The sequence below is a fragment of the Schistocerca americana genome, chromosome 8 (genome assembly GCF_021461395.2).
Source record: "Schistocerca americana isolate TAMUIC-IGC-003095 chromosome 8, iqSchAmer2.1, whole genome shotgun sequence".
In the NCBI taxonomy this organism is placed as follows: Eukaryota; Metazoa; Arthropoda; class Insecta; order Orthoptera; family Acrididae; genus Schistocerca; species Schistocerca americana.
In genome coordinates, this window is record NC_060126.1 from 190,426,560 (window position 1) to 190,454,041 (window position 27,482).

The 27,482-nt window shown below is 46.7% G+C and overlaps 1 protein-coding gene and 1 pseudogene across 1 annotated transcript in view; one reads left to right on the forward strand and one right to left on the reverse strand.

Moving 5' to 3' along the window:
- LOC124544794 (ankyrin repeat domain-containing protein 50-like) overlaps window positions 1–27,482 on the forward strand; it is a 371,911-nt gene that overhangs the window by 34,019 nt on the left and 310,410 nt on the right. The window contains exon 2 of the mRNA XM_047123476.1: window positions 404–448. The gene's annotated coding sequence lies outside the window, so the exon portion shown is untranslated. The remainder of the gene's footprint in view (window positions 1–403; window positions 449–27,482) is intronic.
- Window positions 21,358–21,475, reverse strand: LOC124546114 (annotated as a pseudogene).

The window sequence follows — 27,482 nt, forward strand, 5'->3', positions numbered from 1 at the left end:
TAGTGGAGAAAATAAGTTCTTTAACACATCTAGCACAATAACAAATAAGACGACAGAACCAGAAACTATGTCAAACTCTGTTAAGTATGCTTCATGTGACACCTCATGTACAATATAACTACTAGCTGTTTCTGAGGCAGAATGATAGCAATGAAAAACTACTGACGTTAAGACATAAAATTTTGCAGCATTTATGGGTATAGAAAAAATAAATCATTTATGTCCAAAATTCCTTCAGCTCTTGCTGCAGCTACATCTTTCTTTTTTTAAATTTACTCTAGATAAGCTGTCAAAACTGCAATACCCTGCCCGTAAGGAAGCATAATGTCACTTTGAGTAATGAAATTGTTGTAGACATTGTTATCGTACGTTGTTACTAAAATATTTTCCTGTTCTGTTCCAGATTGTGCGCGTGGGTGTTAGGCTGCGATGAAAGCTGATTTACTTGGTGAGTCTCGACGTCCACACTTAAGTGTAGTGAATTATAGAGTCGTGTAGTGTAGTCAGAGCTAGTCGGCGTTTGTACTGGCAGCCCCAGACTTCGTACATGCAGCTACGGGCTTACGTTGCTCTCAGAACCTAACATCGGCCAAGTAACGAATGTTTGCCTTTTGAACTGACTGCAATGTCGAGCTATATGGAAATTATAATACTGTTGCCACCAACACTTTCCTTAAATGACCGGCTTATTTATTCGTAACAAATCTGGGCCTCAGTACTTTTTAATCATCAATAAATGGGTTCAGTTGGGCATTGCATTCCTGAAGAATCTTGATTCCATATTCAACGATAGAGGCTATGTAATCCGCTATTTGCATATCATCTCCTGCTGGTGACTAGTTTCTCGGTCACCTTTCTTTTACTCTAGATAACGATGCACTTTAAAATAAAGTCCGTCATTTTACGGTCATTATCCTTGAGCTGTAACTACATTGACGGAAACACCAAGGAGCTGAGCGACATAAACGAAAGTTGGTAGGCGTGTCTTAACATCTGATAAATGGTGTCTATTCAAATTTTGCACCAGTCGCCTAAGAGTGGTGCTAGTAGCGCCATTATGAGAACGCATATCAGGTTTGTTTTAACTACACGCTGTAACGGTCATGAGTGTTAGTTCCTTCGAGACTGTACGTGGTGAGTTGATGTTATTCAGGAATGCCTTTAAGACGACAAAGACGCCATTATCAACAGCTCACGGAGTTTGAAAGGGGTCGTGTAATAAGGTTACGAGAAGCTGCATGTTCCTCCTGCGATACTGCAGAAACATTTGGCAGGAATGTGGCCACTGTACACGATAGTTGGCAGCGGTGTTCATGAGAATGTACGGTCGCAAGAAGACCGATCTCCGGACGGCCAAGTGGCACTACCGAGAGGGAAGACCATCCTGATCGATGTATGGCTCTGGCGCATCGTAGTGGAATCTGCAGCAGCTCTTTGACCAGCAGTTGGCACTACAGTGACGCAACGAACTATTACAAATGGGTTACTTCAAGGACAGCTCCACCCCAGACGCCCTTTAGCGTGCGTTCAATTGAGTGCAAAGAACCGCCGTTTGCGACTACAATGGTGGTAAGCGAAAGCTCATTGGAGGGTGGAGTGGAGGTCTGTTGCTTTTTCTGATGATAGCTGATTCTGCCTCGGTAACAATGATGGCCGTGTGTTGGTTAGAAGTGGGCCAGGTGAGCTCCTGCAACCAAACTGATTTGCGTGCTAGATTGGTTCAAATGGCTCTGAGCACTGTGGGACTTAACTTCTGGGGTCATCAATCCAACACCACTTAGAACTACTTAAACCTAACTAACCTAAGGACATCACACGCATCCATGCCCGAGGCAGGACTCGAACCTGCGACCGTAACGGTTGCGCGGTTCCAGACTTAGAACTGCTCGGCCACTTCGGCCGACTTGCGTGTTAGACACACTGGATCTGCATCTGGAGTTATGGTCTGGGGTGCGAATTCATATGACGGCAGGACCACTCTCGTGGTTATCCCACGCACCCTGACCGTATATTTGTACTTGGTGGTTCGACCTGTTGTTCTGCCCTTCATGAACAGCATTCCAGGAGGTGTTTTCCAACAGGATAACGCTCGTCCACATACCCAATATGCTCTCCGGAGTGTCGACATGTTTCCTTGACCTGGCTGACCATAAGATCTGTCTCCACTCGAGGACGAACGGGTCTATCATCGGACGACAATTCCAGCGTCATCCACAACTACACTACTGGCCATTAAAATTGCTACACCAACAAGAAATGTAGATGATAAACAGGTAATCATTGGACAAATATATTATACTAGAACTGACATGTGATTACATTTTAACGAAATTTGGGTGCATAAATCCCGAGAAATCAGTACCCAGAACAACCACAGCTGACCGTAATAACGGCCTTGATACGCCTGGGCATTGAGTCAGACAGAGCTTGGATGGCGTGTACAGGTACAGCTGTCCAGCTTCAACACGATACCACAGTTCATTAAGAATAGTGACTGGCGTATTGTGACAAGCCAGTTGCTCGGCCACCATTGACTAGACGTTTTCAATTGGTCAGAGATCTGGAGAATGTGCTGGTCAGGGCAGCAGTCGAACATTTTCCGTATCTAGAAAGACCCGTACAGGACCTGCAACATGCGGCCGTGCATTATCCTGCTGAAATGTAGGGTTTCGCAGGGATCGAATGAAGGGTAGAGCCACGGGTCGTAATACATCTGAAATGTAACGTTCAATGTTCCAAGTGCCATCAATGCGAACAAGAGGTGACAGAGACGTGTAACCAGTGGCACCCCATACCATCACGCCGGGTGATACGCCAGTATGGCGATGACGAATAAAGGCTCCCAATGTGCGTTCCCCGCGATGTCGCCAAACACGGATGCGACCATCATGATTTACAGACGCGCGAAATTTGGCACGGATTCAATGCGAGATGCCTTTAATAGGCTCCACAACGAAATATTGTCTCCAAATTTGGTAGAAAATCTGGAGAAATTCTGGTCGTATGTAAAGTACACAAGCGGCAAGACGCTGTCAATACCTTCGCTGCGCAGAGCGGATGGTACTGTTACCGACGACTGTGCCGCTAAAGCGGAGTTATTGAACGAAGTTTTCCGAAATTCCTTCACCAGGGAAGACGAATGGAATATTTCAGAATTTGAAACACGAACAGCTGCTAGAATGAGTTTCTTAGAAGTAGATACCTTAGGGGTTGCGAAGCAACTCAAAACGCTTGATACGGGCAAGTCTTCAGGTCCAGATTGTATACCGATTAGGTTCCTTTCAGATTACGCTGATACAATAGCTCCCTACTTAGCAATCATATACAACCGCTCGCTCACCGATAGATCTGTACCTACAGATTGGAAAATTGCGCAGGTCGCACCAGTGTTTAAGAAGGGTAGTAGGAGGAACTACAGACCTATATCATTGACGTCGGTTTGCAGTAAGATTTTGGAGCATATACTGTATTCAAACATTATGAATCACCTCGAAGGGAACGACAAATTGATACGTAATCAGCATGGTTTCAGGAAACATCGTTCTTGTGCAACGCAGCTACTAGCTCTTTATTCGCACGAAGTAATGGCCGCTATCGACAGGGGATCTCAAGTTGATTCCGTATTTCTAGGTTTCCGGAAAGCTTTTGACACCGTTCCTCACAAGCGACTTCTAATGAAGCTGCGGGCGTATGGGGTATCGTCTCAGTTGTGCGACTGGATTCGTGATTTCCTATCAGGAAGGTCGCAGTTCGTAGTAATAGACGGCAAATCATCGAGTAAAGCTGAAGTGATATCAGGCGTTCCCCAGGGAAGCGTCCTGGGACCTCTGCTGTTCCTGATCTATATAAATGACCTGGGTGACAATCTGAGCAGTTCTCTTAGGTTATTCGCAGATGATGCTGTAATTTACCGTCTGGTAAGGTCATCCGAAGACCAGTATCAGTTGCAAAGCGATTTAGAAAAGATTGCTGTATGGTGTGGCAGGTGGCAGTTGACGCTAAATAACGAAAAGTGTGAGGTGATCCACATGAGTTCCAAAAGAAATCTGTTGGAATTCGATTACTCGATGAATAGTACAATTCACAAGGCTGTCAATTCAACTAAGTACCTGGGTGTTAAAATGACGAACAACTTCAGTTGGAAAGACCACATAGATAATATTGTGGGGAAGGCGAGCCAAAGGTGGGCTTGACGGAGGACATCGAAAGGGTGCAAAAAGGGCAGCTCGTTTTGTATTATCGCGTAATAGGGGAGAGAGTGTGGCAGATGTGATACGCGAGTTGGGATGGAAGTCATTAAAGCAAAGACGTTTCTCGTCGCGGCGAAATCTATTTACAAAATTTCAGTCACCAACTTTCTCTTCCGAATGCGAAAATATTTTGTTGAACCCAACCTACATAGGTAGGAATTATCATCAAAATAAAATAAGAGAAATCAGAGCTCGAACAGAAAGGTTTAAGTGTTCGTTTTTCCCGCGCGCTGTTCGGGAGTGGAATGGTAGAGAGATAGTATGATTGTGGTTCGATGAACCCTCTGCCAAGCACTTAAATGTGAATTGTAGAGTAATCATGTAGATGTAGTAAACAGAACCTGGATTCATCCGAAAAACTGACGTTTTGCCATTCGTGCACCCAGGCTCGTCGCTGAGTACACCATCGCAGGCGCTCCTGTCTGTGATGCAGCGTCAAGGGTAACCGCAGCCACGGTCTGCGAGCTGATAGTCCATGCTGCTGCAAATGTCGTCGATCTGTTCGTGCAGATGGTTGTTGTCTTGCAAACGTCCCCATCTGTTGACTCAGGGATCGAGACGTGGCTGCACGATCCGTTACAGCCATGCGGATAAGATGCCTTAACAGATGCCGTACAGAAGACGAAGATACTCTAGGAGGAGTGGGATGACAGTTTATAAAACTGTTGACAGCTTCAAGTCATCTCGACTGTTAGTGATACGAGGCCGTTGAGATCCAGCACGGCGTTCCGTATTACCCTCCTGAACCCACCGATTCCGTATTCTGCTAACAGTCATTGGATTTCTACCAACGCGAGCAGCAATGGCCGGCCGCGGTGGTCTAGCGGTTCTAGGCGCTGAGTCCGGAGCCGCGCGACTGCTACGGTCGCAGGTTCGAATCCTGCCTCGGGCATGGATGTGTGTGATGTCCTGAGGTTGGTTAGGCTTAAGTAGTTCTAAGTTCTAGGGGACTGATGACCACAGCAGTTAAGTCCCATAGTGCTCAGAGCCATTTGAACCATTTTGAGCAGCAATGTCGCGATACGATAAACCGCAATCGCGATAGGCTACATCCGACCTTTATCAAAGTCGGAAACGTGATGGTACGCATTTGTCCTCCTTAGACGAGGCATCACAACAATGTTTCACCAGGCAACGCCGGTCTCCTGCTGTTTGTGTATGAGAAATCGGCTGGAAACTTTCCTCATGTCAGCACGTTGTAGGTGTCGCCACCGGCGGCAACCTTGTGTGAAAGCTCTGAAAAGCTTAATCATTTGCATATCACAGCATCTTCTTCCTGTCGACTAAATTTCGCGTCTGTAGTACGTCATCTTCGTGGTGTAGCAATTTTAATGGACATGTAGTGTAGCATTAACCATCCCTATAGTGCATGACCAAGTGGGAAAGGCATGAAACTCCACCCCGCAAACTGACATCCGGCACCTGTACAACACAGTGCACGCACGTTTGTGCGGTTGCAGTCAACATTCTGGCGGTTACACCGGTTGTTAATGTACAAGCATTTAATATTTGCCATGGCTTATCTCGTGCTTATGTGAACCTGTGATGTTGGAATGTTAACCACGTAAATATGGTACCTAGTAAAATGTCTTTCCGAAATTTTACTACACTACATTTATAATTTTTTATGCTTAGAAGCATAACTACACAGAAAAGAATCTGCCTTGAGTTGCTAAGGAGAAGACGGGCCCCTGGAATCGAGGACCGGGTTGCCGCTTACCTCCCGTTTCCGGACGCGAATTAACCGTGAATTTTTATCCGCGGCTCCGCCCGCTTATTCCTCGTCCCCGTCTCCCCGCCCCTTCCGCCAGCGCAGTTGCCATCTGCGGAAGAATGCCGCCGGAAATGAGGTATTTCTGCGCGGCTGCTCCGCCAGATATCCAATTCTGCGCCCCTCCGGCCGCGACCGATATCTGCCGTCAGCCCCGCTCCTTAATTATGGCACCGGCTCCGCTTGCCGTCTTCTCTCCCCCCGGGCCGGTAATTGGTCTCAATCGGCTGGAAAAACAGTCGCCGCCGCGGAACCGTCTGTCCGTCCTTTCGAGCCTGTCTGTCTCTCCGTGGCCCAGAGGGAAGCGACGGCCGCAATTCCCAGCGGGCGTCTCCTCCACTCTCTCCAAGACGAGCTGTCAGCCTTGTTTGGCTCGTTTCGTACTGTTTGACGGCTCACCATTATCATCATCCATTAGCAAATTGTTGTGCCTACACAAATCAGTCTATCGACACTACCAGAGACAGGGTATCGTCAGAAGTGCCGCAGAGAATTGTGGTAGTTCCACTCTTGTTCTCTACGCACATAAACGATCTAACGGATAAGGGGAACAACAGTTTGCTACTGTTGAAACATCCCCTTAGAAAAATTTAGAAATAGTGCTGGTAAACCTCTACGTTATTTGATTTTCAAACAGCTGAGCAAAATGGCTCTGAGCACCATGCGACTTAACTTCAGTCATCAGTCGCCTAGAACTTAGAACTAATTAAATCTAACTAACCTAAGGACATCACACACATCCATGCCCGAGACAGGCAGCTGAGCAAAACTGAACGTACCCAGACATTACTCTCTTATTCTGATCAACACTAAACTGACACACAATATTTAGCGCAACGCAATCTGACTTTCAAAAACGCCTACAAAATAATGGTCCTGGCTAACAATAACCTGTACCTTTCATGAATCACTTACCTCACAAAAATCTTCGTTACTCGAAGTACTGCAATACAGCGAGCGCCAATACTGCCAGCTAAATAAAAGGTTCTAGTTACTGAAGGTACTACTACTGACAGCCATAGTTAGCAAATGAAAGATTTTGATAGAGAACAAACAATGTATTTACCTTAATAATGTTCACAAGGCATTATCATGATATCCAGTATTACAACTTTACTCTTTCTGGCGGACGCACGTCCAGATCGTCCACTCTTAAAATTCTGCCATCTCTCTCCCCACACCCAGCACTGCTGGCGGCTCACCTCAAACTGCGCAACGCCACGCGCTGCTCACAACAGCCCAACACTACAATAGCGAATATTCCAACAATGCTAACCAACCACAGACTGCACACAGCACAGCCAGTGATTTTCATACAGAGCGCTACGTGACGTTACTGACATAAAAACCTAAACAGCCTACTTACAATGTTTGTTGATTATTCTGTAATTAACGAGAAAGTGTCGATGTTGAGTGACTGTAGGAATACAGATGACGACTTTCATGGAATATCCATTCGGTATGATGAGTGGCAGCTTGCTCTGAATATGGGAAATACGAGCTAACGCAAAAATGCTTCAAATGGCTCCAAGCACCATCTGAGGCCATCAGTCCCCTAGACTTAGAACTACTTAAACCTAACTAACCAGCCGGCCGGAGTGGCCGAGCAGTTCTAGGCGCTACAGTCTGGAACTGCGCGACCGCTAAAGTCGCAGGTTCGAATCCTGCCTCGGGCATGGATGTGTGTGATGTCCTTAGGTTAGTTTGGTTTAAGTAATTCTAAGTTCTAGGGAACTGATGACATCAGAAGTTAAGACCCGTAGTGGTTAGAGCCATTTGAACCATTTGACCTAACTAACCTATGGACATCACACACATCCATGCCCGATGCAGGATTCGAACCTGCGGCCCTAGCAGCCGCGTGGCTCCGGACTGAAGCGCCTAGAACAGCTCGGCCACAGCGGCCGGCTGAGCTCACGCAGATGGGTAGAAAAACAATCTTGTAGTGTTAGAATACAGCATTAGCAGTAGGCTGCCTGAGACAGTCACGTCTTTTAAATTCGTTTAAAAGCGATATGAAATAGAACGAATTCGTGTGGATAGTAGCAGGGATGGCGCATGGTTGACTTCCGTTTGTGGCGAGAATTTTAGATAAGCGTAGCTTTCATACAGGGTGCCCTGAAATGTTGCGACAAACTTCGAGGGGTTGTCTTGAGGATCAGATGGAGAATATTAACCGTGTTCGGAAACGTCATCGAACTACTCTGCATAGCCTCGAAGTTACAGATGCTAGCGCTGCCACTGCACCAACCTTTCGGCAGGAAACATGACTGTGTACGCTGACGAACTGTAGGCGAAACGTCTAGCAATGTTGTTTGTTATTCAGTGGTCGCAACTGATTGCCACAATCGCCAATGCAGAAGGTGTAGTTAGTTGCTGCGAAGACAGGCCTTCTCTCCTATGAATGTGATGCTCTTGTTGCCTTGGTCGATGGCGGTTTCTGACACCATTTACCATAGCTATAATCTATGTGTCTCCTACATACCCAAAGGCATTGGAGATTTTAGAGGATCTTTGGATACCGGTTCTGGATACAGGTTCCTGCCGTGGATTTATTCCTCAAGATACCCTCTATAACCCCCTGGAAGTTTGTTGCAACATCGGACATCCTATGTAAAGGAGACCACATATAGAACACTAGTGCGACTCATCTTGATTACTGGTCGAGTGCTTGGGATCCCCACCAGGTCGCATTAAAGTTAGTAATCGAAACAATTCAGAGGCTTGCTGCTGTATTTGTACCGGAAGGTTTGATCAGCATGTGACAGCCTGTATTACGGCAACGCTCTGTGAACTTTTAATGGAAATCCCTGTAGGGAAGACGACAGTCTTTTCTCGGAACGTCGTTAAAAATTTTGAGCACCAATATTTAAGTTCTATTGCTGTTAGCGAACATTTCGCGTAAGCAACACGAAGACAAGAAAAAAGAAATAAGGGCTTGTACAGAGGCATATAGATAGTCGTTTTCCCCTCACTCCATTTACTAGAGGAGCCGGAAAGGGAACGATTAAAGTACGCTACACGATGTTCTATATGGTGGTTTGTGGTTTATGGGTGTAGTTGTAGATCCTCCTACATCTCTCCTTCCTTCAGGCTGCTATTGGGGAACTTCACATGAAAAACCTGTTTTCTGGCTTCCTAACAACATGCAGGTGCCATTTAGATTCCTACATTTGGGCGTCCAGTACCATTTCTTCTGCATTTCATTGTTTTATTTCAGTGGCGGAAATAGTGTCACACCTTCAAGCAACAGTCCGATATTTTGGAAAGAGCGAAATTTTGGTCGTACTGGAGGCATCATTGCCAATGTTGTTTTCTCAGTGGATGATGTGAACTGTTGTATCTGCCTTACGAGCCGGCCGAAGTGGCCGTGCGGTTAAAGGCGCTGCAGTCTGGAACCGCAAGACCGCTACGGTCGCAGGTTCGAATCCTGCCTCGGGCATGGATGTTTGTGATGTCCTTAGGTTAGTTAGGTTTAACTAGTTCTAAGTTCTAGGGGACTGATGACCACAGCAGTTGAGTCCCATAGTGCTCAGAGCCATTTGAACCATCTGCCTTACGAGATGAAGATGCCCGGTGACGACTGAAACCGTAATTTCTTATTGAAATTGTGTGCAATTGTACTGGAAAGTAGACTATTTTCGAAACAAGTCCGGTATTTTATCCATGAGATAAATGGTAATAAATGATTAAACTTTCAATCCACTCAGTACTGATGTGTGATACGCATTGGCATGAATACACTCTTGTCTTCTTTGTAACATGGAAGAAACACCCTCCAAATGCCATCCTGAGGGCTTTCTTGCTGTGCCTGCATTTGCAGCTTTGAACAGTTTCAGGATTTCCATCTTTGCACGACTTGCACCTTTGCACGACTTGCACCTTTGCACGACTTGCACCTTTGCACGACTTGCACCTTTGCGCACGACTTGCACCTTTGCGCACGACTTGCACCTTTGCGCACGACTTGCACCTTTGCGCACGACTTGCACCTTTGCGCACGACTTGCACCTTTGCGCACGACTTGCACCTTTGCACATCTTCATATGCAATGAATAACATTGAGAAGTAGGGCACAATATTCACAGATAACTGATCAACCACGCATCGGCAGCTTCTTCTCTTGTCCTGATCTCAAACATTGTGGTCACACTCCAGAGCAGTGAGTGTTAATGGAAGAGGCAGCGACTGCTAAGTAATCACAGTGAATCAGGGTGCTTGGTTTGTTGCGTCCCAGCATATGTGTTGCCGTTCACCATTGTGGAGTTGGTGTTACTTGCATGGTGCAATATGGACGTTGGCGACATTGGGGTATTTTTCTGAAAAGGATTCAGCCTTCACAACCTTTATAACAGAAATGAGAGAGAGAAAGAATTTCCTTGTTTGATTGGGAGTTTGATAATGTCAGTATTATAACTATAAAGAAGCAATGTTGCAGATAGATTCTCCAGAAGCTGTAAGTTATTGCTTTGATATCACACTTTCATTGAGCTGTTAGATACAAGTGAGATTATAGAGAATTAGAGTAGGTGAGATGCCAGATCTCTTACCCTTTACTCTGCAGTCAGTAAACTATCGAAATGATTCAGAGTCGAGTGTTCTAAGTCACACACGTTCCGCCAATTATTGGCCCCCTGGGCCTATTTCAGTATTAATGTATGGCCACTTGTCTTTGCAGTACAGGAAACAAGTCGTCAGCTATAAGTTGGTCTTGTTATTTACTGAAATTCCGAAGTATTATTCGTTGAGCCAGGGACAGGTATTCTCTGTTCAATGCTGTTCCAAGAAATGTACAATAACTACTTACCTCGAAGTTATATGTCCCCAGAATCTTCCCATCCTCTTCTCTTGGCTGAATAAACTATGCCTTCATCTGCTGCTACGTACGCTGACTACTCCTTACAACATATGATTAATGGACCACCTCTCTGCCGCCGACCGTAGTGGCCGAGCGGTTCTAGGCGCTTCAGTCCGGAACCGCGCTGTTGCTACGGTCGCAGGTTCGAATTCTGCCTCGGGCATGGATGTGCGTGATGTCCTTAGGTTAGTTAGCTTTAAGTAGTTCTAAGTTCTAGGGGACTGATGACGTCAGACGTCCCATAGTGCTCAGAGCCATTTGAACCATTTTGAACCTCTCTGCCGATAACGGCCCGTTTTATAGCGGTATTAATTAGTTTGGTTGCATACGGCCGTATTAATTAGTTTGGTTGCATATGGCCTTCACATGTGACCTCAATATTGCCTGGTTTAATCCACTAAGAAATTTTCCGTGACGTGCATTGATGCTTTATTGCCTGGGTGGACTCTCTCTTTGGGAGAATTACATGTACATGTGCCTTAATGTTAGATTAATTCTGTTTTCTTACATTATGTGCGTCAGTGGAATAGTTCCTCCGTCTTATTGATCTTGTCCTCTCACTGTCTTGGCGCTTTCTCTAGTGTCTGTATAAATGACGAATGGTCTCCAATTTAAAGTGGTGTTATCTTCTCCAAATATACTGTTAGCTGTCCTGTTTGTCATGTACTCCAGCGAGGCAAAGCACTTACTCCATCCATAAGTATTTTCTTTTTGATCTGACTGTTAATTAAATTTAGACTGAATCACATCTTGTGCACACTGTCGGCCATCAACTTCCAAGTAATATGGACAGACAGAAACAATTACAATTTGAAGGTCTGTGAACTATAGTTGTATGGAACTTTGGTGAACTTTCTTAGGATTCTAGCTCACCAAGGCATGTGACAAGAGTAGTGTGTCGATCTTCTTGCCAGGGACGTAACACACAATATGCCCTTGCTTAACTTCCATCTCAATTCATCAGATCACATCCATGAACCTAGAGCTCTGGGATATAATCCGTAGAAAGAAGAGTAGATAGACGCATTACGACATACACCCCGTCAGTACGGTACTATAATCACCAATCGGCATTCCTGAGTGGATTGTGGTCTACGGATTGGATGTGCAGAAGGCAGCTTGAACGTGCTCTTCCATCGTGGATACTTCTCCTATTACCGGCACACGATGGGTGTCACACACACTTCAGCTTCCTCGTATGACTCTATATCAGAAGGTGATGTACTGCGCTGATGAACCAGAATATTATGACCACATGCTCAGGAGCGTGTTGGTCCACCTTTGGAACACTATGTAGCAGCATGGACTCCTCAAGTCTTTGGTAGGTTCCGGAAGTAACGTGGCACTATATATAAATGCACAGATCAGTTCCCTTAAATTACGGATTGGTGGTTTGTGGGCTTGGAGCTGGCGCCCTATAGCGCCACATGTGTGTTTTTTGGGTTCAGATCAAGCCATCACGGAAGTCATCAAACATGGAGTGATGCATGCTGTCTACAATAATGTTCAGGCAGTCCAGAGCTGTCGTAGTGACTTGTATTACTACCACAGGTCCCATAAAGCCCAGGTGAATGTTTCCCATAGGCAACACTGCCGCCCTCCCTCCCCCCCCCTCCCCCCAGTGTGCGTCCATGGTATGGTCCATCTTTCAACCGTCCCAGGCAACACGTTTCCATTGATCCACTCTCCAATCTGAATATCACGCGCTCATTGCAACTGCAAATAACGATGGCATTGGGTCAAGGTGGGAACAGTAAGAGGTCGCCTACTGCAGAGCACCACGTTCATTAATGTGCACTGAACAACCTGCACCGAAACAATAAAGCAGCGTTGTACTCTGCTAGATACCACCACCCATCCCTCTTACAGAACTGGCAGACATCTGGCACCCACTTTCTGTGACGAGTCGCAGATATATTCCAACTTGTCACGTACTCGCCGTGTCACAGTCTTCGCACACATGCTCACGGCAGGCACACAAAAAGTCTACAAGCTTCGCCGTTTCCAACACGCTGGTTGCCAGGCGACGTGCCATAACAGTTTGGCCTTTGTCAAAGTCGCTTAGGTCAGAACATTTCCCCATTTTCGGCGCGTATCGACGCTAGATCGATTCCCCATTCGTCTGCTCCGCATATAAACCTTTCTTTTCGCGTCATGTGCCTGCAGCCCCACCAGGCAGGATTCGATATCGCTGTGGATAGTAGTCCCGGTGTTTTCGCTCACAATTTTATTTTGTTCGTATGAGCAGCAATTAAAGAAATATGGTGAAATAGACTATGCAAAAATAAAAATGTTGCATCCTCTGTTCGTTGAGAGACAGTACACTTTAACTCCATAGAGGTTTAAACTCGAAATACAGTGCCCAGTCATATTGATTTGAGCACCTGTCAGAAGCCTGAATAATCGCTTTTAGCAACATGGACCGCTGCGAGACGTGCAGAAAGAGTGTCAGTTAGGTTCTGGAAGGTACCTACAGGGATCTGGAGCCGTGTCGACTCCAGTGCCGTGGCCGGCTGCGCTAGGTTTTACTATTGAGAATCCATGGCGCGAACTGCCACAGATGGTCGCAGAGATTCTCTATTGGGTTAAAGTCCAGGGAGTTTGGTGGCAAGAGGAGTACGGTAAGCTCATCCTGGTGCTCCTCGAACCACGCACGTACACTGCGAACTGTGTGACACGGTGCATTGTCCAGTATGTACACTCATGCTCATAAACTAAGGATAATGCTGACACATGGTGAAACAACGGTCTGGTGGGCGGTTTGCGGGTTTAAATCACCTCAGGGTATGACCATGCGGTGCATCTGACCTGCGGTCGTCGCACGGTGGCGCTGGCAGCAGTCAAAATGGTTCAAATGGCTCTGAGCACTATGGGACTTAACTACTGAGGTCATCAGTCCCCTAGAACAGAACTACTTAAACCTAACTAACCTAAGGACATCACACACGTCCATGCCCGAGGCAGGATTCGAACCTGCGACCGTAGCGGTCACGCGGTTCTAAACTGACGCGCTTAGAACCGCACGGCCACACCGGCCGGCTGGCAGCAGTCCACATATACAGAGGTGTATTGGTGCATGTCAGAGTACGATGCAGCGAGTAGGTGTGCAGACGTTTTCAGACGTGCTAATGGTGACTGTGTGTTGAAAATGGCACAGAGAACACACATTGATGACGTAGTGAGGAGCAGAATACTAGGGCGACTGGAGGCTGGTCAAACACAGCAGGTCGTAGCACGGGCCCTCCGTGTGCCACAGGGTTATCTCAAGATTATGGCAACGATTCCAGCAGACGGAAAACGTGCCCAGGCGCTACAGTACGGGACGTCCACAGTGTACAACGCTACAAGAAGGCCGATATCACACCATCAGTGCCCGCAGATGGCCAAGGAGTACTGCAGGTAGCCTTGCTAGGGACCTTACCGCAGCCACTGGAACAGTTGTTTGCAGACACACAGTTTACAGACCACTGAACAGACATGGTTTATTCGCCCGGCGATCTGCAAGGTGCATTCCACTGACCCCTGGTGACAGGAGAGCCCGTAAAGCCTGGTGTCAAGAACGCAGTACAATGTGATTGGAACAGTGGTCCCAGGTTATGTTCACGGACGAGTCCAGATATAGTCTGAACAGTGATTCTCGCCGGGTACCAGATACCGACCCCTTAATGTCCTTGAAAGGGACCTGTATGGAGGTCGTGGTTTGATGGGGTGGGGTGGGATTCTGACTGGTGCACGTATACTCCTGTATGTCTTTGACAGAGGAACTGTAACAAGTCAGGTGTACCGGGACGTCATTTTGTACCAGTATGTCCGCCTTTACAGGGGTGCAGTGGGTCCCACCTTCCTCCTGATAACACACGGCCCCACCGAGCTGCCATCGTGGAGGAGTACCTCGAAACAGAAGCTATCAGGCGAATGGAGTGGCCTGACAGTTCTCCAGACCTAAACCCCATCGAGCACGTCTGAGGTGCTCTCGGTCGACGTATCGCTGCACGTCTTGGGAAGGCTATACTCCAGCAGCTGCTCTACCAGCTGATCCAGAGTATGTCAGCCCGTTGTGCGGTCTGTGTACGTGTGCATGGTGATCATATCCCATACTGATGTCGGGGTACTTGCCCAGGAAACAGTGGTGTTTTGTAGCACATGTGTTTCGGGATGGTTTTCTCAACTTATCGCCAATACCGTGGACTTACAGATCTATGTCGTGTGTGTTCCCTACGTGCCTATGGTACTAGCGCCAGTTTTGGGTAGTGCCACGTTGTGTGGCACCACATTCTGCAATTATCCTTAATTTATGAGCATGAGTGTAGATACCACAGTGCCGAGGGAAAAGAAATTTCATGTAAGGATGGACATGGTTCCCAAGGACAGTTGCATACTTCCGTTGTTCCATTGTGCCTTCTAGAACGGCGAGATCACCCAGGGAATGCCACGAAAACATTTCCCATGCCATAACGCTCCCTCCTGTGGCCTGGACCCTTTGCTTTCAGACGTTTCACGCCGTTCACACCAACGACAGTCTCCTCTATGGGGCATAAAACGTGATTCATCTGAAACGTCACGTTACACTACCCAGTGGACTCCCGTTGTGGTACTGGCGTGCAAAGTCCGGTCCTCGTCAGTGATGATCAGCGTGGGTGCATGAACCAGACGCCCGCTGCACCGACCTTTGCTGAACGGTCGTTGAGGAGATACTGTTGGTAGTCCCTTGATTCAGTTACTCGGTAGTTGCACATGTATTCTCCCAAACGCGTCTCCGCAGCTGTCGTTCATTCCTCTCCTCTTTCGTGGTACCCCTGTCGTTGCCTCGGCGCCGGTTCTGTGTAGCGCCATTTTGCAATAGTTCAACCACAGCAGTACGATTAGGCTTTTCGGAAATGCTCCTACGTTTCGCCCGAAAGGCAATGATCATGGTCATTTCGGTGTCACATAAACCGTTTCCGAATTGCGACAACGATTGTACTGTTTCCCGCCACCCGCCGAAAAGTTTTATATACCCTCCACTGCTAGTACTGCCTCCAGCCACATTTGAGTATATGGGAGATTGAACATAGTCGATGTTACACATTAATGTGACTAGATCGTGTAAAAGCAGTATTGGATTAAAAAAATGTAGCTATCGCTTGACATTTTCTTTCACCGGCCAAAATAGAGGGAAGGTGACCAAACACAAAGCGAGCTTCCTTACAGTTAGTAAACCATATCCATTAGGTTAATAAGTAGCTGTTTTGATGTTCGTGGCAGGCCGGAGTGGCCGAGCGGTTCTAGGCGCTACAGTCTGGAACCGCGCGATCGCTGCGGTCGCAGGTTCGAATCCTGCCTCGGGCATAGATGTGTGTGATGTCCTTAGGTTGGTTATGTTTAAGTAGTTCTGAGTTATAGGGGACTGATGACCTCCGAAGTTAAGCCCCATAGTGCTCAGAGCCATATGAACCGTATTTTTTTTTATATTCGTGCGTGAGAAACATTGTGCATTGTGGGTCGTCTCGCCGGACGAGGAACGTGTACACCGTGGAAAGTGTTGAAGGCGATCGTGCAAAATAAGGTAATATCACCAATAATGTAGGACAAAATAAAGAAATAAGCGAAGGACGAAGTCAAAAAACGTTAATGATTTTGTCCAATCTACCCTGTCAAAAGGAACGAAGCAAAAAGGGGGAAACCCATTAGCGAGCTTGTGCGGTCTGGCTTGCCATATTATTGTCCAGTGAATGTTGCTAAGTTTTCTTATGTAACGGAATTTCCAAACAAAGCACCTGGCCGCGCGACACTCAAATCATCTTTGCTCTTCGATAGAACATGCTACAGCGTGTAACACTGCTCTCAACCGCTTGGGTTGGTTTCTACACCACAGTGCCTAACTAGGCGTAGTCGTATTCCAGCAAACATGCCTTTGCCTTTGTTTCGACATTTTAGGTTACTCACACAGTCAGTTATAGGGAGTCCTACAGTTTCACGTAAATCTCGGGCTGTAGTGCAACTTGACGTTTTCCAACCTAGTAGTTTGCCATGGCCCTCCGGTGTGGCCGAGCGGTTCTAGGCGCTTCAGTCTGGAACCGCGTGACCGCTACGGTCGCACGTTCGAATTCTGCCTCGGACATGGATGTGTGTGACGTCCTTAGGTTAGTTTGGTTTAAGTAGTTCTAAGTTCTAGGGGACTGATGAAGTCCCATAGTGCTCAGAGCCATAGTTTGCCATGAAGGGCAATGAAAGGGTGCGCAGCATATCGTCGATGAACTGCTGCGGTGTAAGGGTGCCACCAACGACAACCAGGCATCTTCTGCTACGAAAAGAAATGATAACCTAGACCATCATTCCTACCTGTCGGACCCTATATTGGGCAACAGTCAGGCCAGATTGTGAAATCTGGGTTCGCAGGACAGAGCGGATCAGATTGTGCAAAGGGGGCCAAATCAGTTGCTGTTAGTTGCACAAACATACAAACTTCATTTTGCTAAAACACTTAAACACACATACCCTTAAGAGAATTCCTAAACAATATGGCTGAAGGCCATAACACAATTTATCAAAATTGCATTAAGAAATACACACGGCTGAAGGCCTTAGTTACAAAATAGAAGATCTGAGGGCTTAAGGCCTGGATAACAAGAATTTCAGTAAGAAAATTTTAAAAGGTTTTAAACAAATGACCTTTCAAATTTTAATTTAAGACGGCTGAAGGCCTTATTTTAAAATCAAAACAAACTAAATTAATAGGCGGCTGAAGGCCGCACAGTACTTGAGACAAAAATCACAATCTAAAAACAACACTACAATGGTGCTCAGAAGGGTTCCAAGGGTTGGCCTGAGGAGGTAACTCAAATTTAGGTGAGACAGGCAGCCAAGAATAAGATTAAGTAATCAGATGGCAACCCGGCCCAGGGACGGCTGAAGGACCGACCAACAACCTAATCAATTCCCTTCCGCCGACCAATGGCACGACAACGGAAAATATCAGCCGAGGACGAAGACACCAGCAGCACTACGTCTTCAAAATTGGCGACTAATAACAGCCAAGGCACAATAACCCCTCAAAAATGTATAAACAAGCACCAAAGACTGTCGAACTACACGCCGTGCCGGACAGCATCAACACGGTGAGAAAACGCACACTCGCTGCTTTGTTCCAACCGACCGACTGCCTACTCCAGTACGCAGACAGCATTCATAACTCCTCAGTGGAAATCACACAAGCTACACACAGTTCCACGTAAACACTTGCACTAAGAACTTCGACAATCCTGTAGAACAGCAAGGAGAAACCACAAGTCGACACACACATTGTGTCCGTAAGCGACCAAACACGTTGTCCGATGAGACAACCGACCGAACGACTAACCAAGGTCGTCCTCATTCAAGTTACGTGTGTCGGTAACGGTCGGGCAAGTCATGGCTGTCCAGAGCTCACTGCAGCTCCAACCCGACTCCCTCGATGTGCGTTCGGAACTCGGAAACACGGCGACCGGGCACACTGGCTCGGACCCAACCATGCAGAGGGAACACTTGCCCATTGGACACCCGACATCTCTGCACAAGGAAGGAACCGACCCACGTCTGACAAGATGACCAACTGACGAGGTCCAGGAACGGTCAAAAGACCAAATACACGTCTCCCGATGAGACGACCTACCTAACGACCAACCAACGGTTGTTCCTGCTCCAGTCTCCTCCCGTCGGACAGTGCATGTGTTTCGCCAGCGGTCGGCGAGTACTGGCTGTCCGGATTTCACAGGCACTCCGTCTCGACTGAACCCCCGACACACGACGAGCCGGAAATACGAGGGCAGTTCAATAAGTAATGCAACACATTTTTTTTCTCGGCCAATTTTGGTTGAAAAAACCGGAAATTTCTTGTGGAATATTTTCAAACATTCCCGCTTCGTCTCGCATAGTTTCATTGACTTCCGACAGGTGGCAGCGCTGTACAGAGCTGTTAAAATGGCGTCTGTAACGGATGTGCGTTGCAAACAACGGGCAGTGATCGAGTTTCTTTTGGCGGAAAACCAGGGCATCTCAGATATTCATAGGCGCTTGCAGAATGTCTACGGTGATCTGGCAGTGGACAAAAGCACGGTGAGTCGTTGGGCAAAGCGTGTGTCATCATCGCCGCAAGGTCAAGCAAGACTGTCTGATCTCCCGCGTGCGGGCCGGCCGTGCACATCTGTGACTCCTGCAATGGCGGAGTGTGCGAACACACTCGTTCGAGATGATCGACGGATCACCATCAAACAACTCAGTGCTCAACTTGACATCTCTGTTGGTAGTGCTGTCACAATTGTTCACCACCATAAAGAGCAAAGGAGAACCATCTGTGCGGAATTGCTTGCTCGTCATGTGGCTGAGGGTGACAATTTCTTGTCAAAGATTGTTACAGGCGATGAAACATGGGTTCATCACTTCGAACCTGAAACAAAACGGCAATCAATGGAGTGGCGCCACACCCACTCCCCTACCAAGAAAAAGTTTAAAGCCATACCCTCAGCCGGTAAAGTCATGGTTACAGTCTTCTGGGACGCTGAAGGGGTTATTCTGTTCGATGTCCTTCCCCATGGTCAAACGATCAACTCTGAAGTGTATTGTGCTACTCTTCAGAAATTGAAGAAACGACTTCAGCGTGTTCGTAGGCACAAAAATCTGAACGAACTTCTCCTTCTTCATGACAACGCAAGACCTCACACAAGTCTTCGCACCCGAGAGGAGCTCACAAAACTTCGGTGGACTGTTCTTCCTCATGCACCCTACAGCCCCGATCTCGCACCGTCGGATTTCCATATGTTTGGCCCAATGAAGGACGCAATCCGTGGGAGGCACTACGCGGATGATGAAGTAGTTATTGATGCAGTACGACGTTGGCTCCGACATCGACCAGTGGAATGGTACCGTGCAGGCATACAGGCCCTCATTTCAAGGTGGCGTAAGGCCGTAGCATTGAATGGAGATTACGTTGAAAAATAGTGTTGTGTAGCTAAAAGATTGGGGAATAACCTGGTGTATTTCAATGCTGAATAAAACAACCCCTGCTTCAGAAAAAAATGTGTTGCATTACTTATTGAACTGCCCTCGTACTAGCGGTCGCTTCAAATATAATACGACAGTACGTTTATCGATACGTGCTGCTGCTGCCACGCACGGGCAGGCAAGCCAGTAACTTAGTGACGCCAGTAAATCGAATAAGAAACGAGGCGACAGTTCGGTAAAGAGAAGCTGTCGAGCAAGAAACGGCATGAACACGAGCCGCGCACTGCTCAGATTGGTATCGCAACGCTGTTGGGGGCGCCTCCAGACACATCTTCGTTGGTCATCGAGGCTCAGTTCGAAGCAGAACTCATCACTGAAGACAATTCTACGCTAGTCAATGCGATTCTAGGCCGAAGACGTGTCTGGGGACACCCGGGACAGCTGTGGGACATCAGCCAATCTGCCGCCCGCCATATGACCTGGTAACCAGGAGTGGTGGCCTGGGTTGTCATTTCTTTTCATAGGAGCACGCGTCTGGTTGCCATTCACCGATCCGCCGCTCCCTAGCAGCACGGCGGTACGTTGACAATATTCTAAGCCCCGTTTTGTTGCCGTACACGGCAAACCATCCTGGGCTTTTTACAGCTTTTTGTCGTACTTACCGGACCTTATTTAACTTGGCCAACAAGGTAGACGGATTTCTCCCCAATTGAGAAGGTTTCCACCCATTTCGGGATTTTGACGATCAAGCACGCAAACTAGGCAGAATTCGGCACACTATCCCTCAGTAGGACATACAACAGCTCTATCAATCAGTGTCAAGTCGAATAATTGCATGCGTAAGGGGTATAGGTGGACCAACACGTTTTTGAATGGCTCAATTTGTGAAACTCTGCCGCGCGGTATTAGCCGAGTGGTCTCAGGCGCTGCAGTCATGGACTGTGCGGCTGGTCCCGGCGGAGGTTCGAGTCCTCCCTCGGGCATGGGTGTGTGTGTTTGTCCTTAGGATAATTTAGGTTGTGTGTAAGCTTAGGGACCGATGACCTTAGCAGTTAAGTTCCATAAGATTTCACGCACATTTGAACATTTTTTTGGTGAAACTCTTTCTCTTGAATAAATCATCCAATTTTTCTGAAATTGTAATTATTTTTTTGTCTCTACATGCACGTCTCATCTACAGATCTGCGTCCCATTCGTACTATTCCTTCTTGGTGCTCCTCCTTTTGTTTTAGAGTGAATTTCAACATCATTAACCACTTACATATTTACTTCGAAAAAGTGGTTACTTTATTGATTTTATACATGTATTAGTCAATGCACACTCCGTCTTCAGGCCACAAGTGGCCCATCGGGACCATCCGACCGCCGTGTAATCCTCAGATGAGGATGCGGATAGGAGGGGCGTGTGGTCAGCACACCGCTCTCCCAGTCGTCATGATGGTTTTCTTTGACCGGAGCCGCTACTATTCGGTCGAGTAGCTCCTCAATTGGTATCACGAGGCTGAGTGCACCCCGAAAAATGGCAACAGCGCATGACGGCCCGGATGGTCACCCATCCAAGTGCTGGCCACACCCTACAGCGCTTAATTTCGGTGATCTGACGGGAACCGGTGTATTCACTGCGGCAAGACCGTTGCCTGTTAGTCAATGAAAACCTAGAATAATTCTTACATCTTGCATTGAGTGCGTTTGTTTTTTTAACAAAAAGGCTCGTTGTGAATGAGTGCATCTTTATCAAAGAAGAAGTTGTACTAAAGCACTGTAATAGGACAGTTTATATGATGGCTTGTAATTTGTCTGCGGTTGGAATACTTTTCTTTTAATGCTTACGTCGATAACTGATTTGACACTCAAGTTTTTTCATAAAAGCACAGTGTACTTTTCATAATTCGCCTTGCATTCTAAACAAGACCTTTTATGGTCAAGAAATTCTATAAACGACGTAATAAATCGATATTTTGCGATACTCCCGGTATCGATACTTCTGTTTTGATGTTATACAACATACAGGTTAATGTACTGATTTTGACCCCCAAATATCGTATCCAATGTGGTATTGGTGGTACTGGAACTTCCTTAAGAACCGACCTGGGACTGAACTGGACATCTGTGGAATTTTAGTCTGGCACCTATGCACAGAGATACATAAAAACTTCATGAGCGTGGCCTTTTGATCTGCTGTAATCGGGCAGGAGTACGCGAATGACCGGAACGTCTTGAATTTTTCCTCCGCTCTTGTATTGCCAAGGAAGACAGCGCGTTGTGAAAGCTGGCAATTTTCCGCGCATCCCACGAGCCCTCGTCGGGCTTCTGGCGCTTCCCGTCTTTCCGTCCTCATTAATTCTTTAATTCTCGCGGGTCTGCTGCGAGCGCCGAGAAAAGAACGTTAAAATAATTTACTGTCCCGCTACATTCGCCAGCTCTGTTTCAATGCGCCGCTTATTTTCAAAGGCGTGTTTATAGCGGAAATGAAGGCAGTTGTTGACGGAGACATCCAGCGCTGGCGAGTGCTTCTGACGTCCCTCCGGGGAGAAGTTCATGCCTTATTTATTCCGCCTCTGTAAGGAAATTCTTATTTCTTTGCTCTATCTTCTAGAAGTCTTGCCGGTTCCTCCTTCCTTCTTCGAATGTGGAACTAGAAAACTGCTCCAGTTTTCGTATTCATTTCGGTAACGTGAAGTAGACAAACGATATGGTTGCATTCTCTGCACCATGTTATTATTATCGTTACTATTATTACTATCTCTGTTTCTCACAGCTGAGTTTACATTGTTGAATACGGTCAAGTTACAACATTGGCTAATCCCTTTCATGTTTGAAGTTATTAGATTTTAGCATTTTTGATGGTGATGGAAACAAAATACGTTTATTTCAAAAGAAAATAACTGCACAAACCGTAATCAGCATTGCACTATGGAACAAACTGCCTGTAGCAGTAATGTAGAAGTAAATATCCTTGGAGTAGTGAAGCAACTTAAATCAGTTAATAAAAGCATATCTTCTGTTCCAGACTGTGTACCAGTTAGGTTCCTTTCAGATTATGCTGATGCAATAGCTCCATACTTAAAATCATACACAACCTTTCGCTCTACGAAAGATCCCTACGCAAAGACTGGAAAGTTGCACAGGCCACACCAATATTGAAGAAAGGTAGTAGGAGTAATCCACTAAATTACAGGCCCATATCATTAACGTCGATATGCAGCAGGATTTTGGAACATGTGTTGTGTTCGAACATTATGAATTACCTCGAAGAAAACTGTCTATTCACACACAGTCAACATGGATTTGGAAAACATCGTTCTTGTGAAACTCTTCTAGCTCTTTACTCGCGTGAAGTCTTGACTGCTGGTGACAAGGGATTTCAGATTGATTCCGAATTACTGAACATCCGTAAGGCTTTTGAAACTGCACCACACAAGCGACTTGTAGTGAAATTGCGTGCTTATGGAATATCGTCTCAGTTATATCACTGGATTCGTGATTTCCTGTGAGAGAGGTCACAGTTCGTAGCAACTGACGGACAGTCATCGAGTAAAACAGAAGTGATTTTTGGCGTTCCCCAAGGTAGTGTTACAGGCTCTTTGCTGTTCCTTATCTATATAAACGATTTGGGAGACAATTTGAGCAGCCGTCTTAGGTTGTTTGCAGATGACGCTGTCTTTTATCGACTAATAAAGTGATCAGAACATGAAAAGAAATAGCAGAATGATTTAGAAAAGATTTCTGTATGGTGCGAAAAGTGGCAGCTGACCCTAAATAACGAAAAGTGTGAGGTCATTCACATGCTAAAAGGGATCCGTTAAACTTCGGTTACACGATAAATGTCAAATCTAAAGGGCGTAAATTCAACTAAATATCTAGTAATTACAATTACGAACAACTTAAGTTGGAAGGAACATATAGAAAATGTTGTGGAGAAGGCTAACGAAAGACTGCGTTTAATTGGCAGGACACTTAGAAAATATATTAGAGATCCACTAAGGAGGCTGCCTACACTACGCTTGTCCGTCCTCTTTTAGAATACTGCTGCGCGGTGTGGAATCCTTACCAGATGGGACTGATGGAGTACACCGAAAAAGTTCAAAGATGGGCAGCAAGTTTTGTATTATCGCGAAATATGGGAGAGAGTGTCACTGACATGATACAGGATTTGGGGTGGAAATCATTAAAATAAAGGCGTTTTTCGTTGCGACGGAATCTTCTCACGAAATTCCAGTCACAAACTTTCTCCTCCGAAGGCAAAAATATTTAGTTGACACCGACCTACCTAGCAAGAAACGATCACCGTGATAAAATAAGGGAAATCACAGCTCGAATGGAAAGATACAGGCGTTCGTTCTTTCCGCGCGCTATACGGGATTGGAATAGTAGAGAACTGTGAAGGTGGTTCGATGAACCCTCTGCCAGGCACTTAAATGTGATTTGCAGAGTTTCCATGTAGATGTAGAAGCGGTAGCCTAACAGGAGTGCGTGAGTCAGTTGGCACTGCGTCTTCAAAGTCCATCCGCCCATCCTCATTCTGTTCGGCTTACCTGCCCTCACCTGTACTGCTGTCGTTAGTGCGTTGGGCTCCAACGTATGGGCCCTGACGATGAACTACTACTGTAAGACGATAACACTCTCGGAGACTTTGGTAAATGTTAGTGTACTGTTGACGCTCAGTATTCTGCAGTTTGGTATTTGTACATTCATTACACAAACTCCGTGAAATTCAAAGTACTTTTATGAGAATTCATGGTCCTCACGCGACCTTATTTATTGTACTTCCGATCAACACGGGACTACTGCCACGAACGAAACACTTATCCGCATACGAATTACAATTATAAGCTACCACACCATAGCTATACTGTGCAGCCTCCAATGGAGGCTAGGTGGAATAGCTTGTTTTAAATGCTACGGTCTGTAGTTAGACAGTATGAAATGCTTGCGAAGAAAACTGTCTCTGAAAAATGTATTAGTAATGATAAGAACACTCTAAAAGAACTTGTGAAGTATTTAGACACATTCAAAGGTGCAACAGAAGTGCATGACAGCTAGAAAATTTCTAAAGTGCAGTTTATTTTGTTAAGTCATGCCAACGCAGTGTCGGAAGGTACAGAGACACGTACAAATTGTTGACCCAGTTCCTTGTGTAATACACGCTGCGTGTCCAGCAAATGAAAACTGTAGTTAATTCCAAAAGGCCAGTTTCAGTGTCATGGATATTTTGAGAGTACAGTGGAACGGTCGTATTATCGTCTATTAACTGCACAACTTACGAGCGCCGAAAGTGTGTTCTGTCCTTTCGCTTCTGCGAACATAAACGTTGTGCTGCAGCTGTTCTGAGGATGTCTCAGTTTTGCAGGTCTTGCCGTTGTTGTACCGCGACACTCTGGTGGGGTTTGACTTAAAAATGTTGAATAAGCATTTCGTCTATTTGGAACCAGTCATTCTTCTTAACAGAAATCTGCGTTTGCGATTGTGTCCGTAATTTTTTTATACACTCCTGGAAATTGAAATAAGAACACCGTGAATTCATTGTCCCAGGAAGGGGAAACTTTATTGACACATTCCTGGGGTCAGATACATCACATGATCACACCGACAGAACCACAGGCACATAGACACAGGCAACAGAGCATGCACAATGTCGGCACTAGTACAGTGTATATCCACCTTTCGCAGCAATGCAGGCTGCTATTCTCCCATGGAGACGATCGTAGAGATGCTGGGTGTATACCTGTGGAACGGCTTGCCATGCCATTTCCACCTGGCGCCTCAGTTGGACCAGCGTTTGTGCTGGACGTGCAGACCGCGTGAGACGACGCTTCATCCAGTCCCAAACATGCTCAATGGGGGACAGATCCGAAGATCTTGCTGGCCAGGGTAGTTGACTTACACCTTCTAGAGCACGTTGGGTGGCACGGGATACATTCGGACGTGCATTGTCCTGTTGGAACAACAAGTTCCCTTGCCGGTCTAGGAATGGTAGAACGATGGGTTCGATGAAGGTTTGGATGTACCGTGCACTATTCAGTGTCCCCTCGACGATCACCAGTGGTGTACGGCCAGTGTAGGAGATCGCTCCCCACACCATGATGCCTGGTGTTGGCCCTGTGTGCCTCGGTCGTATGCAGTCCTGATTGTGGCGCTCACCTGCACGGCGCCAAACACGCATACGACCATCATTGGCACCAAGGCAGAAGCGACTCTCATCGCTGAAGACGACACGTCTCCATTCGTCCCTCCATTCACGCCTGTCGCGACACCACTGGAGGCGGGCTGCACGATGTTGGGGCGTGAGCAGAAGACGGCCTAACGGTGTGCGGGACCGTAGCCTAGCTTCATGGAGACGGTTGCGAATGGTCCTCGCCGATACCCCAGGAGCAACAGTGTCCCTAATTTGCTGGGAAGTGGCGGTGCGGTCCCCTACGGCACTGCGTAGGATCCTACGGTCTTGACGTGCATCCGTGCGTCACTGCGGTCCGGTCCCAGGTCGACGGGCATGTGCGCCTTCCGCCGACCACTGGCGACAACATCGATGTACTGTGGAGACCTCACGCCCCACGTGTTGAGCAATTCGGCGGTACGTCCACCCGGCCTCCCGCATGCCCACTATACGCCCTCGCTCAAAGTCCGTCAACTGCACATACGGTTCACGTCCACGCTGTCGCGGCATGCTACCAGTGTTAAAGACTGCGATGGAGCTCCGTATGCCACGGCAAACTGGCTGACACTGACGGCGGCGGTGCACAAATGCTGCGCAGCTAGCGCCATTCGACGGCCAACACCGCGGTTCCTGGTGTGTCCGCTGTGCCGTGCGTGTGATCATGGCTTGTACAGCCCTCTCGCAGTGTCCGGAGCAAGTATGGTGGGTCTGACACACCGGTGTCAATGTGTTCTTTTTTCCATTTCCAGGAGTGTATTTTAGAAACCTTTATTGTTCAGATTTTGCTTCCTAGAAACAGCTGGAGTGCGAAATCGCAAGTTCAATTTTTAGTAAGGCTAATTTGAAAGTGTTGTGTTAACAGTTGCGACAGGAAAAATTTTAGCTGCTAACGACTCGCCATGTACGTCAGGAGGGCGACAGAAAATAAGTGTCCGGGAGGTGCAGAGATCACCCTCCTATGGAAGTATGTATTTCACTGCACAAAATGGACATCGTCGACATTCAATAAATGTTCAAAACAAACCATTAACTTGCACCATGAACACCGAATGAAAAATGGCGCGCCACAGTGGTTACAAAGGTTGTCAGCAAGATCGAAGGCGAACTCCTTGGGAGTTACAAACCGTGCAGGATGTCCAGCTGGGTATCCACTCCCAAAGAATGCATATAGAATCATATTGTTGTAACGGAGTGATGAGAGCTGATAGAATGTGTTGGCATACAACCGAATTGGAAACTGTCGTGGAGCTTACTGTGAAATTGGCTCTCCTCTGAGGCGTAGCTGTAGCCAGTACGGTAATATATTTTGTAGTCACGGAAAAAAACAAGCCTCAAGGAGCTGAATTTGTCCAGTTGTTCCAGTTGGTAATAACTGCAATGTCACACAGTTTCCAGGAGGGATAGTTTGCTCCAAAGGAATATGATTTTTATACCCCGACCAGGAATCATGAAAAACAAAATTACCTCGAGTAGCTATTGGCCAAAAGCAGT